Raw genomic sequence first — 17,412 nt, 5'->3', positions numbered from 1 at the left:
GATGGTTGTCAAGGGGGCCCCAAATCGTAGCTTTGGCCACCAGGGGGGGGGGGGGTTGGAGGAGGGCAAGCCCCCCCCACCCCCCCCCCCCACAGTCCCCACGTTCTTGTTGCTACTGGGAAGGTCCCATTGAGATTCTCCTGAGCAGCCAAGCAAGTGAGTCGGAGCAACTCCCTTGATGTCAGATGTGAGAGTCGAGGAGAAGGCCAACTTACTGTTTCGCATACTTGCCAACCCAGCTGGTTCACGTGGGGAGGCTGCCGATGTTCAAACCGTGATACCGGCAAAACAATTTCCAAACCTTCTCAGACTACTTCGTGACATTCGAAGAAGAAGAATTAAAAATGCTTTGAGAATTTGGTGTGCGGCAAAAAAGGTTTTTTAAAAAAAAAAATGTGACAGCCTAGTGCCGCTTACATCGCTAGGGATGGAAATTAGACTTTGGGAGCTTGTCAGGTGACCTTCGACTGCAAATATCAGAAGCATTAGACAATCGCACGCCGGATTTTGACCAATAAAAAAAACACGTGGCTTTTCGAAATCTCCATACGCCGTTACGGTGGCGCAGACGTGCAGAGGTTTGGAGGGACAACATTCGCAATCTCGACGCAACCTTCGGTGTGTTTTTGCATAGTTTTATAGACCTCTTTAAATAATGGAGCACGCCTCTACAGACACCCTGTAGGTAGGCATAACACACAAGAGCCCATTAGGTACTCGAGAAACGACGCTCGAAATATTTGCAATTCAGCATTCTGTTCTCCTGCACAAATAACAACAACCCATCCCTCAACAACGCTGCCCCTTAACGAGGAACGCGTCAATATAAGATGCAGCTTTTCGCTCAACGGTCGCAGAGAATGGTCCCAAAACGTGAAGCTTTTTGAGCATGGCCCAGCAACATTGATAAACTACAAATGTATTTCTCTCTGGTAAATATCAATAAAATAAACATATTTCTTGTAAATTATTATTCAAATAATACGACTCCTAATTTCAACTTTGTAACGCGCCTCACAGCTCTTCGCTCCTCGCTCTCGTCGAGAGAGAGGGGACGACTCGGAGGCGCGAGGAACCACAGGCAGCCACGCAGTGAGCCGGCACCAACAATTGCCCAAGTTCTGTCGTCCTCTATTGTTTAAGTTGTTATCAGCCAATTAATGAGGGGAGGGGATGTAATAGCCCTTTCTACCACTTCCGTCCACATTCTTAACCTTGGATCAGAGCGACTTATACAATCGTATGGCTTTTCAGTGTGATTATACAATTAAAACCACTTTGATTAGCCGGAGACTCAAGAAGCAAACAAATCTGATCCGTAGAACAGATGCACCCTCTCACTGTGGAGAAGGTAGTATCAGCATGGTGTGATATCTCTGTACAGCAGCGGGGTGAGAATGTAAATTATTAAAACTTTTGGCGAAGGAGTGTGTGTGTGTATACGGGCCGAGTATATATCCTCAAAATAAATCCCACACCCCATCCCCCCCCCCCCCCCGATGTCATTGAACGTTTTTACTAATTAATTTTTTAAAATCCTCTAATGAAATTTCTAATAGGATTGTCTTGCTTAAAAGACACCATGGGATAATGTAACGCACCACGCAACTCCCTTGAAGCATCATTTGCTTGTGATAACAAACGTGCATGTGCACCCCGGTTAATGAGGTTCCTCTTCTTCCTGGTGCGGTGCAGAAGTTAGTTCTCTACAGCGAGCGCTGCAGGCAATCTTTCTTTATTTATAATTATGATAAGGCTGGTGGGGTGAGTGTGGATGTATGTCCTTCAGTGAATACCACGCCTGTCAACCCATACGCTTTAGCCCGTATTCCTGTGCAGGGAAATGTTGAGTTTTCAGGTCCATACGGCGTACAGCCGTTTCAATGCGGGCAAAAATGACATTGTCTATGTGTTTGTGTTTCTCCCTTGTGATGGGACTTTGTAGGATGAACGTTGAGATTTATAAGGGCACGGGGTGACTAATAAGGTCTGAATTGGTCTGTAATAAGGTAGGGCACCGATAAGGGGTTGACAGGTGTGGGATAATATTAATACCTTTGAAGTATTGGAAAATGACGGCAGGAAACTCCTTGACGGGAACACACTTCTTTTATTAAATCTTGACTTGTAACAATACAACGCGTGGCCTCTCTTCTTCACACCGCACTTCTCTTGACTCAGGATTCTGTGCTGCCGGCTCTCTGTGCCTCGTGTAGACTCCGCGCCTCGGCTACACTCCTCTCTCGCCTCGTGTAGACTCTGCGCCTCTGCTACACTCTCCTCTCTCCCTCGTGTAGACTTTGCCTCTCTCTCTCGCTGGCTACACCGTATGCATACTCGGCTCGTGCAGACCGTTCTCTCTCGCTGGCTACACCGTATGCATACTCGGCTCGTGCAGACCGTTCTCTCTCGCTGGCTACACCGTATGCATACTCGGCTCGTGCAGACCGTTCTCTCTCGCTGGCTACACCGTATGCATACTCGGCTCGTGCAGACCGTTCTCTCTCGCTGGCTACACACTACACATTACCCAGCTCGTGTAGACCGTTCTATCTCGCTGGCTACACACTATACATTACTCAGCTCGTGTAGACCTTTCTCTCTCGCTGGCTACACACTATACCTTACTCTCTTCTACTCTCCATTACTCTCCTCTCCGGGCTCTATCTCTACACCTTCGTCTTCATTCTTAGATGGTTCCACTTCTGCCCCTTGCTCCTCTGTGCATCACCTTATATACCCCTTCTTCCCGGGAGACGGAGCGGATGCGGACCTCAACGTCGGCACCGCTCCTCCGTTACCCAATCCCCACGCGCTATCCCCACGATCCGGTTCCGCTCAGCGCGTGTTTCCACTCTCCGACCAATCACACCGCGCTGCTACCCGATCACTCCCTCTGGGCGCGTCACCGGCACACAGCCAATCAGCAGCACTACCCCCACCCGCGCACTGACGCCTGCTCCTCCCCGTCAGCGCGCGTCACCACACACACACCCGTACATACGCGCTGGCACACGACATATACACCCAGCGCGTATCACCACTACATCACCCCCTCCCACATAGCTCGCAGCCGGCCCGGCTGCTAACAACAACCAACCACGACGATAAAACGACAACCAACAAAAAAAAACCCCATAACCCCCCGAGTGTGCCCCGTAACATAACACAACAACAACAACAACAAGAATAACTATGTACAGATTGACAATGAACGCGAAAAGTCAACAATAACACGATACGAGCAAATTGGAAACGAACGCGCCCCACGTCCCTGCGACTACACGCAGTGACGAGGCGCTCCAACTGCTCCGACTCCTCACGAGGCAGGTCATGCAAAGGAGCACGACCTGGCGCGAGTCCGTCTGGCTGGTCCATCGTATGGGGCGGGACACTGACGACCGTCCGGCGGTTCCGGCCGCTCCAGACGGCGCGGAATGGGCCTGAAAGGGCCGGCCCCGCCGCGGAGATCCGGCCGCCGGTGATCGGCAGCTGTCAGTTCCGAGACACCTGGGAGCAGATCAGGCGACAATACGTGTGGATCAGGCAGAGACATTTCCCCCTCTGGGTCGCCGGTCACGTCACACGCCCGGCCATCACGACACAAGGGGAGGCCATATGGAGGCGAGAACGGTTTCAGTCGGGAGGGGTGAACGTACCACCGGCGCTTTCCCCACTTTATCTGAACGCACTGGGGCCGTGCAACGCGCACGACCTCCACGGGTCCCCTCCACGGTCTCAACAATTTAGGCGACGTAGCCAAGGGTGCCTGAGGGCAATGCAGCCAGGCCCTGTCACCTGGTTTTCATTCGTGCATGGACACCTTCCGTGCCCGCAACCGTTCATTAGCAATTTGGCGAGCCCGCGAATTAAGCCGTGCGGCCTCCCTCGCCTCTGTCAGCTTATGAATATTAAACTTAATATGTTCTGCCAAATTAGAATTAGTTCGTGGAGCGGACAGGCCAAGTTGCGTTTCTATTGGCGGGTCAGCTTCCCGACCGTACATCAAATAGAATGGGGAAAACCCCGTAGCTGCATGGGGGGCCATTCTATACGCGGCAAGGACTCCCGGGACCTGCAGGTCCCAATCTACATGTGCCTCGCACACCTGCTGGCACAGCATGGAAGTCAAGGTTTTGTGGAGTCTCTCCACCATCCCGTCAGTCTGCGGGTGGTACGGGGAGGTACGCACCTTCTTGGTACCCAACAGATCGCACACCTCTTGCAACAATTTACTCGAAAAATTTTTACCTTGGTCGGTCAGCAGGCGTTCGGGAGCCCCCTTGTCCAGGACATAGCCCTGGACGAAGGCATCCGTCACAGCCGCTGCCGACTGGTTAGCGAGAGGCCACGCCATAGGCCATCGGGTAAAGTATTCGACCCCCACTAACAAATATTTATTCCCTCTCGGCGTGACTGGGAAGGGCCCCAAAATATCGAGTGCAACGAGCTCGTTGGTACGCGAGACCTGAATAGATTGCAGCGGTGGATTAGCTGCCACGGCCGGTGGTTTACGCCTGGCGCACTCAACGCACCCCTTCAGAATATGCACCACATCACTTCCCATTCCCGGCCAGTAATAGTCACGCTGAAGCAGGGCAAGCGTCTCGTTAACTCCCAAGTGCAAGAGGCGTTCGTGTGCCGCCAAGACAACCCTCCCCCTCACAGCGGAAGGCACCACGAGTGCGTTCCGCCGGGACAAACTGTCCCATTTCAATAACACGCCCCGCTCAAGTACATAGGAGCCGGTACGCTCCTGGTCCCCCTCGGGACCCCCAACCTTGCGGCGCAATGCTAGCAGCGAGCTGTCCGCCATCTGGAGGCGGCCCCATTCGCTGAGCGACAGCGAGAGCAGCGAGTCCCGACCCTGAGAGGCAGTGGAATCATCCCCACTCGGTGCGCCCGCTGTCGCAGCCAGTGCCCCCATCTCCCCCGCAAGCGTCGGTTTACAGCGCGCCGATCCCGACAAACACGCGCATTCATCACAAGGCAACAACCGCGACAAGCAATCGGCATTCGTGTGTCGCAACCCCTTACGGTACGTAGTCGTAAACTGATAGTCCTGGAGGACTTCCAACCAACGCGACAACTGGCCCGAGGGCTGGGCGACCCTCAATGAATACTGTAGCGCCGCGTGGTCCGTTCGGACTGTAAAGTGACGACCATACAGATATGGCCTAAACTGCTGCACAAAAAAAACAATGGCAAGCAGCTCGCGACGGGTGACACAGTAGCGCTGCTCCGCCGGAGACAACACCCTACTACCGTAGGCGACAACTCTTTCGACACCCCCAACGACTTGGGATAGCACCCCCCCAATGCCCGTGTTGCTAGCATCCGTGTCCAGCAAAAAGGGACTGGCAAAATCGGGATAACACAAGGGTGGGGCACCCACCAAGGCGTCCCGGAGGGAGCGAAACGCGGCCTCCTCCTCCGGTCCCCATTTGAACTTCACTCCTTTCGCCGTTAGAGCGTGCAAGGGTTTTGCAATAGTGGCGAAGTGCTCAACGAACCGCCGATAATAAGAAGCAAACCCGATGAAACTACGCACGTCGGAAACGGACGTAGGTGTCGGCCACGAACCGACACAATCCGTCTTCGCGGGATCGGTGGAGATCCCCGAAGAATCGACAATGTGACCCAAGTATCTAACGGACCTACGAAGGAGGTGACATTTGGCCGGTTTAAATTTCAACTTAGCCGATCGCATTCGCAAGAACACCCCTCTCAATCGCCGGAGGTGTTCCTCAAACGTTTTACTGAAAACAATGACATCGTCCATATAAATCAAGCATGTATCCCACTGCAAGCCCGACAAAACCAGCTCCATAAGTCGCTGAAACGTCGCTGGAGAGGAGTGAAGTCCCATGGGTAACCGGTTAAACTGGAACAGCCCCCCTGGAGTCCGAAATGCTGTCTTAGGTTTCGACTCTTCGTCGAGCGGCAACTGCCAAAACCCCGATAACAAATCAAGAGTCGAAAAATATCGCGCACCAGACAATGCATCGAGGGACTCATCCATCCTGGGGAGCGGATACGCGTCAGCCACAGAGATCTTATTCAGGCGACGGAAATCAACGCAGAATCGCAGGGACCCGTCCTGCTTCTTAACCAGCACAATAGGCGCTCCCCACGGGCTAGAGGAGGGTGAAATAATATCGGCTTCTAGCATATCGTTAACAGCCGACTGAACATGTTCCTTCTCCACGGGACTCAGTCGGAAGGGATTTAGCCTGACCGGCGCCGCATCGCCCGTTTCAATGTGATGGTGCAACAAATCCGTGCACCCAATGTCATACTTATGTTTACTGAATACATCAGAGAATTCAATGAGCAACTCGCGCAGCGCACCCAACTGCGCCGCTGACAAATCGTCCGAGGTGGCACATAACGAATTGACCCACTCAAGGTCTTCCCTTGGCTCAACGTTCCGCGCGGGGCTCGAGCCCACCTGCGCAACCAACCCATCATCCCCAGGAACCTGCGCCGCGTGAGCCAGCACGGTGCCCTGCGGGATGACAGCTGGTCGCGACCCCGCGTTCAAAACCATCACAAACGGATCCCTGTCAGCCCGCACCAAAGTGTGAGCCACCGATAAATCAAGACCCCCGACAGCCTTGTTAGAAGGACCCAAAAGCATACTCTGTCCCGAAGCCTCCCTCACCCATGGTTTTCGCAACCGGAGGGGAATCAACATCTGTGAACCCGGGGGCACTTGCACTGTCTGCGTCGCCACCGCTTGTATCGTAGCGCACGCCGTCCGAATGTCAGTAGGGCCCGTCAAAAATGAAATCCGGCGACCCGATGGCAGTTCAATGCATCGTTGATCGATAAGAATTTTAATGGGCATTTTAGCCAAAAAGTCAGTGCCCAAAAGACACGGAACTGCCAAAGAAGACGAAACGAAAACGGGTCCCGATAATTTGATATCTCCAATGCAAATGGACGCCCTAACCTGACCGATAATGCCCAACGATCCCCCATTAGCGGCGTAAAATGGCACATCCACTGGAAGCAGCGGACGACATTGGACTGGAAGAATATTATAAATGAGGTCCGATATAATAGTTGCCGATGCCCCCGTGTCCACTAACACCCTAATCTCAACCCCATCAATAGATCCCGTAACAACGGACGAACCCGCCGAAGCAGCCACAATTCTATGCCCCAATTCCGCCCATTCAATGTCTCCCTGGTCCCGGCCGAACCCCCCTCGCCGAACCGAATCCCCGAACCTTAACCGGCCCTCCTCCGCCGCAACGCGGCGTCCCATGTGTGCCGAATAAACAGGCCGAGCGTGTGAGGTGCCGCGACTTGCCGGGGATTGTAGAGATGACTTGGGCTCTCGGTCGTCGTCCAGCCGAGTTCCTATGGCGCGCTGCCGCGGAGCGCGGCACCCGGACGCCACGTGGCCCCGGAGGCCGCAGTTATAGCACGTGACGAGGGTCGGAGTAGATCTTGGTTGCTCCGACTTTCGGCCCGATCGCAGAGGCGACCGGGCCCCCGGCCTCCAGTCCCCTGGTCGTCCCGTGGCGAACGCCTCCTCTCGTGGGCTGACGACTTGGGGTTCGGCGACCACCAACCCCGGGGCTGCGACGACAGCAGCGTTGCAACCAACGCCTTGCTTCCGTTGTAGGGCCTCGTGCGCTTGAATACTCGTGGCGACTCTCAAAGAAGAAATATCAATGTCGTCAGCTGTGTTGATAGGGACCCCCAGGTCCTGCGCCAACTTGAGCAGCTGCTCCAAAACCATCGCGTCTTGGCCCTCCTCGTCCATCCGAGGGAACGCAGCATCAGCAAGAGCCAGCAACGCCGTGCGATAGGCCAGCGCGGTCTCCGTGGCCGCTTTCCGTCTTGCGTAGAACTGATGGCGGCATGTAGAGGGAGGCCCGTAGACCCTGGCCAACAAACCCAGCGCATCCTTCAGCGTGGAGCGGTCCGACTTCCGTGCAGCCCTGAAGGCCGCGAGCGCATCGTCGTCCAGCATGGCGGGCAATGCCCGCAGCGCCGTAGCATCGGACCACGCTGACATCTCTTGATGCGCCAAAAACCTTCGCTGAAATTGGCCCCAGTCTCCGCCTTCCGCCTTGAAGGCTGACAACGTGGGCAGGCGCTGCTGAAAAATGAAGTCATCCGCCTCGTGGTTCCTCTCCGCCTGTCCGTCGGTGTCTAAGATGGCGGCTCCAGCAGCAGACGTAAGATGGCGGACCCCCTCGCGCGCTGATGACGTCGATGCGCGCGCTTGGGAACCCACCACCACGTGGCGCTCGCCGTTCCCGCCAAAAGTAGGCCCAGGCGCAATGGCGGGAATCCCCCATTCGTTTTGGCGGGAATCTGCGGGGCGACCTTGTAAAATGTCCCCCACCGTCCCCGCTCCTCCCGACGAGCTGATCTCCGCCAAGATGGACGCGGCGGCGAGCAGCAGCTCCGCCAGTCGGGAGTGCGCCTCACGAAGCCCGGCGTCTGTCCCCGGTCGCTCGGCCGGCGCCGTCGACGGACCCTGCAGCGTGGGCAAGTCCTCTTCCTCACCCCCCGCCACCAGCGGCTCCGAGTCGTCCAGGTCTTCCTCGCGGTCAATCCCGTGGGTCCTACGGGTCTTCCTCGTCTCCATACTTGGAAGCCCGTTTCACTTCTGACGCCAGATGAAGTATTGGAAAATGACGGCAGGAAACTCCTTGACGGGAACACACTTCTTTTATTAAATCTTGGCGTGGCCTCTCTTCTTCACACCGCACTTCTCTTGACTCAGGATTCTGTGCTGCCGGCTCTCTGTGCCTCGTGTAGACTCCGCGCCTCGGCTACACTCCTCTCTCGCCTCGTGTAGACTCTGCGCCTCTGCTACACTCTCCTCTCTCCCTCGTGTAGACTTTGCCTCTCTCTCTCGCTGGCTACACCGTATGCATACTCGGCTCGTGCAGACCGTTCTCTCTCGCTGGCTACACCGTATGCATACTCGGCTCGTGCAGACCGTTCTCTCTCGCTGGCTACACCGTATGCATACTCGGCTCGTGCAGACCGTTCTCTCTCGCTGGCTACACCGTATGCATACTCGGCTCGTGCAGACCGTTCTCTCTCGCTGGCTACACACTACACATTACCCAGCTCGTGTAGACCGTTCTATCTCGCTGGCTACACACTATACATTACTCAGCTCGTGTAGACCTTTCTCTCTCGCTGGCTACACACTATACCTTACTCTCTTCTACTCTCCATTACTCTCCTCTCCGGGCTCTATCTCTACACCTTCGTCTTCATTCTTAGATGGTTCCACTTCTGCCCCTTGCTCCTCTGTGCATCACCTTATATACCCCTTCTTCCCGGGAGACGGAGCGGATGCGGACCTCAACGTCGGCACCGCTCCTCCGTTACCCAATCCCCACGCGCTATCCCCACGATCCGGTTCCGCTCAGCGCGTGTTTCCACTCTCCGACCAATCACACCGCGCTGCTACCCGATCACTCCCTCTGGGCGCGTCACCGGCACACAGCCAATCAGCAGCACTACCCCCACCCGCGCACTGACGCCTGCTCCTCCCCGTCAGCGCGCGTCACCACACACACACCCGTACATACGCGCTGGCACACGACATATACACCCAGCGCGTATCACCACTACACCTTTATTCCCGTTTGACCAAACTCTTATTTATGAGGCACACCTCGAAGGGGTTTTAAAACCAAGGATTTGCAAATTACTGACAAGCACAATTCTATTCATGCTTTGTAAGCGTAACAACCCGATTTTTGTTGTCGATGATTTAATGCATTTATTATTTTTACATTCACGTTAAATATTGCACCGCCCATTCTGCACGTTACGTTCACGGGGTGACGCGCTCGTTCTCGATGAGCACCCACGCGATGGGCAAAACCCACGACTCACCACGAAGCTTGAGCTCAATCTCATTGCAACCGACGACTTGCCCCAATTCGACGAACTGACCAACCAATTAGCCTCGCTGACTCCGATACATCACGAAATGCAGTGGGCGAATTCGCCGGGTCCGTCGTGTTGATTTGACACGTGATTAAACCCCCGGGTCAATGCAGTCGATACTGCAGTGCCGGTGATCATCTTTCGGAAACGGGTGAACGCGTCAACACTCAACGTGCTACTCTGGCTGATAAACAGCTGTCTACAATAGTTGTACCATTTGCAATCATCTGTTCTGTTTTTGGTCCCATTGCACACAGTCCGTTTTAGGGTACATTTCCATTTTTTTTTGTCCAAGTTCAAAATAGGGATATTTATCAGTCCACGTTGCACAAGTATTGTTATACAATTTATACGCCTTGTAGAGGAGTGCATTGCAATGTGTACGGAAACATTTGAAAGGAATTCTCGGAACCGTCCGGATTCCAGAAGGTTCTCTGCTCCATGTTCGCCACCAGTCCCCTTCTTTCTGCCTTTAACCATTTTGTTTTCCTGGTCACCTCGCTTCCTCGCCTTGTTTCACTTTGAAATCCACTCCCAATTCTATGTCCCGCTTGCGAGCAACAGTCTCCACACACCGACACTATCTGTGTGTTTTTTTTTAATTTACGACGTCCTCCGTGACACCTTACACACGTGCAAGGGAATGTCCGGTTTAAATTTGGAGAGAAAAAAAAGAGAAGGCTTAATTCAGGCGGACGGGTGGCGAAATGGTGACGGAGCACCGGATATATCCCGACGTTCATATCCAAGCAGCCTCCTGCGATGCAACTGGATTCTCAAGTTGCAGGGCGGGTTGACGGTGGTGCCAGGGCCGGTTCAGCTCATGATCGCACACAAATGAATCACATTTCAGTTGTTCTCCCTCGTTCGGCTACATCTCGGCTGCGAGACCCACAGCAAGCGACGCACACCGGTTGCAGGGAATTAACAACGATTCGCGCCTTTCGTCTGGCGAAAGAGGCCGATTTTGAGCGTCTACAGAAATAGCTCTGACGTCAATTCGCAGCCGCTCCACCTCTCTTGACTCTCTCTGTGTGTGTGTCTCACTTGGGGTGATATTCTGCTCGCTGCAGTGTTCTGAATAGCAATGTCCTGCATCTCGTAACACGATACCAGTACGGCAAAGGGGTTTATATATACGGTCATGAGGGGGGGGTCAAAGTATAAAGAAAATATGGGAAACGTAATTTTTGTTTTTAAATCGAATCAGTTGATTTTCATTATGCAGCTCACATTTTCAAACATGTATTTGTTGAGGCATATGGCGGTGAAGTTGGCACGCGCGTGTTGAGCGATTCCGATGAGCACGGTTGGCTTCGTACGGTGCGAAAGAAGGTCAACGTACACACACACATACAGTACACACATACAGGGGGCACGTGATTGTGAACGGAGGCACAACATTCAAATATTGATAAGTGCGCCGCAGTGTCCAACAGAGCAGCTCCGTTGTGCATTAAACACGCGTCGCGATATGGACGAGGACGCCAATAATGGGACCAAATCCCCGGGGGTCCCACCACCGCCACCACCGCCACCACCACCACCACCACCGCGAATCGCAGCAGCACTCACACAACCCACGCGTCTCGCAGGAACCGCCACCCCTCGAAGGGCCAGGGCAGAGCGTTGGTGGTGGGAAGGCTCGAGAGAGATCTCTGGGGGGGGGGGGGATAGTAATTGTGCACTACACGGCGTGGATCAGTCACATTTGTCATGAGTCACTTTCTCTATTGTCCGCCTACGTGCACCTCAGCAGCAGCGGCGGTGGTGGTGGCTGCGGCTGGCGGCGACATCAAGACGACAACAACAAAAACAAAAAGACCAACAGTTTTGTGGAGCTTTCGCGTGATGACATTCCGCACGCTGCGTGGATACCAACAGGGCCCGAGACAAGCCACGCTTTTTTGCACCTCGTCAGCAATTTTGCATGAAAAAAAAATGTCAACCGGTGTTTTTCTCGCTTGTTTTTCCATCCCATTTTTTAAAATATTGATCCAAGCAGTTGAACTGGAGCCATTTCGGCAAAAAAACAAACCTCATCCTTACGCTCTACCTCGCAAGACAACTTGATTCAAAGGGCCCTCTTCCCACCCCGGGGGTCATCCATTCATGCCCGTGCCGGCATCGCGGGTCCAATGAAGCCAACGATTGCACAGTTCGCTCGCTGTGTCCAGCACCCCTCCAACGAACGTCATGATGCCATGAAGGCCCGTGTAGCCTTAACAGATTGTAGGGGAAAGTGCTGTTAGCGAGCAACTATGAAGGCCGGCAAGGCGCACGAGGGGGTGGATGGCCAGCACCACGCGCCGGCCGCACCAGGTACTCGTTTGAGGTTGAGTAGACCCAAGGGAGACCCAGGACCAGTCCGAATAATCGTCACCGGTGTTGACCGTGAGAAATACAGAGCCACATTGTGGTAAATCCAAATACACAGATACCTCCATATGGATGATATTGGTCGCGAAAGCCTACGTATTAAACACACAGAAACCTCCCTCCCATGTCCATCCTTCCCTTGTCTCATCATCCAACCCCCCCCCACCCCTCACCACACACACACACCACACACTCAAGCCCGTTATCTGCATGGCACAGCCAGCTGGGCAAATTCCTTGCAAGGATTTTGCATTTCAGCCGCCTAAACCGAACCTGCTGCCAAATGCTGACTCCAAAGGAGTGAGAGAGGAGTTCAAACATTAGCATAACATTTATGTACCCCCCCCTCCTCCTTCCTGCTGCGTGTATATTGCCAACTTTTAAAAAATATATATATAATAAAAAAACATTTACTCGGGACACCGTGGCTAATTTTCCAAGTTGTGGCCAAACTCGCACACTTCGCTGTGCAATTACGTTCGTGCGTTTCTAAAAGGTAAGCAAGAATTGTAAGTGATTATACGCACAAACACGAAGGACGCAAGATGCTATAGGCTCCTGTTATCCTTCAAATGAATAAAGACGTGCGCCTTCGCTCGTCGCCTTTGGCAGAGCTTTGTAAAACTCCGCGCCTGCATAAATCTGCCACGCCACACATTTACGAAGGTAGCAAGCAAAGCAAGTAGGTAAGCTACCATCTGTGCGCAAATTAAGTGGCGTCCACACAAATTACGTGGAGTTTTCCCCGGGTATTTCCGGCATCCAACCACTCACGATTACATTGGTAAAACATCACAGAGAACCCTGAGACCCGGTAATAAGACCGGTCCGAGGTAAATGATTCATTATACCATACGTGTTTACAATCCAATTTGCATACATGCCGTGGTTTGGCCGACATGACGCTTATCAGAATAAATAAAAAAGCAAATTGGTCAAAGTTTCTGGCATTCTAAAACCAGTATTGGCCTCGGTGCTCATTAATGTGGGTCTGCCCTTGAGGCTGTGCTGGCAATTCCACATTACCATGGTTTGTGCGGAGTGTCTGATAGGAGAAGCGTTGTTTATTCGTTGTTTGAGCCAGCTGGCCAGGCTGGCCGCATCGCCCTCTCCCCACCCAGGCAATCGGGGGGCACAGACGTATTTATGTATTGACTGATCACTCGAACAACAATAATTATATATATTTAAAGAATACACAATGAAAAATATAAATAACAAATATACAATAAGGATTTCTTTTTTACTAAATCACGATTGATTTTCCACATAGTGGTACTTGTTTCATAAACCTGGAATTGATGGTGGCTGGAGTAAATGATCCTTCATTTAAACCTTGTGCCACGTGAAATAGCTGCACTGGCCCCCGACGTGCACATGTTCTAGTTTCGTCCAGTGTGCTAGATATGCACACACACAGTGTGTTCATCCCAATACCACCGTGAACCTTGACATCAGCGTTAATCCCATAATAGCATAACCTCCTAATCGCGCGCATAAGCAGAGATCACTGGCGCGTTGCGAGATAATCGCGCGCGGTAGCAGTCGTTTTGATTTTGCGTAACTCTACGCAGAATAAGCGGCACGCTCAAAGGAAACAGTTTTCCTGTGGACAGATGTTTACGCATTTTGTGCGTATCGTTAAATTGTATTTTTGTTAAACATACTATATAGCACGTGTACATGCTCCACGTGCTAAATATAAAGGAACGAGCTTCCACGTGTAATCAGCTACCGTGCGGACAGGAAATGAGCATCGCGTATGTAGTGGGGAGCGGTGGCGCAGTGGTTAGCGCACTGTGTTACGAACCCGGCGACCCGAGTTCGATTCACGCTCACAACCAATAACAGTGGCGAATATTTTTAGCCGGTCACGGCCCTCACGTAGGTTGACTCAGCCTTAAATGAATACCTGGGTGGTGCAGTGTGTAAGCATCAGCATTGGGGAGACAAAGGAGGCCGAGTGTGGTGTTGGCCACCCTACCCCCTCGTGGACCATCCTGGCCTTCATACGTACTAACAGCACTTGCCCCAACAGTCTGTGAAAGGCTATAGGAGGGATCTTTGTATTTTTCTGCCACTGTGTACGCGTGCCACTGCAATCCCAATTAAACATCATTCTCGGCATATACACAACAAAAATGTGAAAGAAAAACTCACCAGCGGGATAAAAGACGACACAGCGAAAATCATCGGCGGAAAAAATAAAAAAATGATTCTCCACCCCCTCCATAGAATACTCCAAATCGCGGGCGATTCGCCCCACCCATCCCCTGCCCCCAATCCCTCTCCCCCAGCCCCCTCCCCGATCCCCCTCCCCCCAGCCCCCTTCCCCCAGGCCCCTCCCCCCATCCCCTCCCCCCTCCCCCCAGCCCCTCCCCCTCCCCCCAGCCCCCATCCCCAGCCCCCAGCCCCCTCCCCTCAGGCCCCTCCCCCCATCCCCTCCCCCCTCCCCCTCCCCCCAGCCCCCATCCCCAGCCCCCAGCCCCCTCCCCTCAGGCCCCTCCCCCCAGCCCCCTTCCCCCAGGCCCCTCCCCCAGTCCCCTCCCCCCAGCCCCCCCGTGTACCGACGCGCGCCTGGTGTTGGGTTGACAGCGAGTTTCAGATCCGCATTCGCGACATTGCTTCGGCTCCGCGCATTAAAACATCTACAAAAAAGTAGTTTTCTGTTTTAAACCGCCGAGGACGCGATAGCGTAACGGGATAATAGCAAACGCCGTCGTGCTTCGCGCGAGACGAGGCAATGAATCATTACGGCAAGAGACTTTAGGCCGACAAGAGCAGAACACAACCAACAACAATACGAACAACATCGGCGCGTGCAGGAAGGGGGCACCACCGTTGTTGGCAATGCCAACCCAGAAATTAAAAAATCTAAATGGGCCGTGGCAGGAAAGCAACAGAATAAAACAATACGGTACTTGTGGCCATGGAACATTGTACATGGGGTGCATACAGAGAGGTATTGTATAAGGGGGGGTGGGGGGTGGAGGCACTTGTGTTGTTCCACGTATCTTACCGGGGCCAGCGATGGTCCCATATGACATGTCGGCGACCCTGCGCATTCTGATATGAACACACAATCCGCATAGAACACACAACGTGCACATGCATGCATGCATACAAGACGTGTGTTTGGCTTGCACGTTGCACGGGGGGGTCCGTGGTTGGGTCGCCGAACCGATTCAACCGTGCGCCAATGCGAATGCCGATCAAAGCCAGCCGCGTGATTAATTGAAATGGATCTTGGAGCGCACACGCGCGCGGCGTGCAATTCGCTAAAAAAAATGTATTACGAGTCATTAATCAGGCCACGTGCGTTCCACGTTGTCTCCAAATGCATCATTCCTGCGCGTTTCTTGACGTCCACTTTGACAATGCTTGCTTGGTGCAATGCAGGACGGGCGTACTTCGAATCATGGTGATCGGCGTTACGGTGCAAAACCATGGAAATGTGGGGAATCTTCCGCTGGCTCAGGGTGACCGGCGGAAATTACTTTGTCTCTTGGTTTATTATTATTATGATGCGGGTTTTATAGACGCCGTAAATGCTCCTCATAATCAGGCCTGGTTGGGCCCACCCCCCGTGTGTGTTGGTGGCGTGTTCTGTATAAATCAAGACACACAACCTGTCAATTTAAAACGTAGCAGAGCTTTCGCGAACAATATTGTCCAGAAGATGTTTTTTTTTCATGGGTTAGATCGCGTACACGTGCGTCGTTAAACCCACCGCCACCCGGCACAGCTAATTAGTAAGGTGTGACACGTAAACAGAATGTCCGTTAGTTACTAGCTGAACACACCGGTTGTGTGTTGGAGAGTAAAACCCACGACATTTACAATTTGACCTTGCGCCGGTAATTACAACCGGTCTCATCAGGCGGCAAGCTATATTATGGACAAACAACCCGTGTTATTTATTACTGATAAAGGTAGAGGGAAAATGTAGGCTCGTTGCTGATCGAGCAGAAGTCACTACAATCTGGTTCTAGGAAACCTTACATCGCTGAACACCTTTGCAAACGAGATGTTCCATCTCAAGCGATGATCCAGGTACACATTTTTTTTTAAAAGACTAATACGTGGCCACACACCATAAGGATCGAACAAATCACTCCCCACATACTTGTGGAATTCGTTCATGCTCAGCGGTACACATCACTGAGAAGTGCGATAGCTCTTCAGGAACCCACGAATTAAAAAAAGTATGAGAAATTAACCAAACCCAGCCACAGATCTCACGTAAGAGTCGTAGACAGACTGCCGGGGCTAGTGATGTTAGCGAGCACTGACAGACCAGCATGGCTCCACACCCAGCTAGCTGCCTTTGTCTCCCGAGTGCCAATGTTGATACAGAACCCCAGGTGCTCAGTTGACGCCGAGTCGATCTGTAGGGGAGTCCCAGGGTACCGATTCAGATGCTCGTCACTGGTGTTGGCCGTGAGCGGGAATGGAACCCGGGTCACCGGGTGTGCAGCACGGTGCGCGAACCTCTGCACTACCGGTCTACTTTACAGGTACCTGCCAACAGCACTTGCCCCAGCAGTCTGTGAAAGGCTATACACGGGACCTTTGCCTTTAACTCAGCCACAAAAAGGCAAAGATCCACCGTGTCGCCTTAACAGACTGTTGGGACAACTGCAGTTAGCTAGCACCTCTGAATGCTGGCACGGCACACGAGGGGGTGGGTGGCCAGGACCACACCCGGCCGCCTTTGTCTCCCTAGTTGCGATCTTCACACATCTCACTAGGTACTCATTTGAGGCTGAGTCAACCTAAGGGAGGCCCAAGTACCGGTTCTGATCATCGTTACTGGTGTTGTTCGTTAGCGGGAATCAAACCCGGGTCGCCGGGTGCAGAGCACGGCACGCCCATCGGTATGATACCACTCTCCACTTCATCGGTGCTACGCGCTCACAGCACTTGCCCCATCAGTCTGTGAACGGCTATACAGGGGACCTTTGCCTTTAACCCAGCCACAGCACACACATACACACCAGAAACTAGCAGTCATGCACGCAGCACACACACACACACAGCCACTTATCCTGTGCACACCTCTGAAGGCTCTGAGAAGAGGATCTACTGGCGTAAGCC

This window comes from Lampetra fluviatilis, chromosome 12 (assembly GCF_964198595.1).
Source record: "Lampetra fluviatilis chromosome 12, kcLamFluv1.1, whole genome shotgun sequence".
Classification (NCBI taxonomy): Eukaryota; Metazoa; Chordata; class Hyperoartia; order Petromyzontiformes; family Petromyzontidae; genus Lampetra; species Lampetra fluviatilis.
This window is presented reverse-complemented; position numbering follows the sequence as displayed.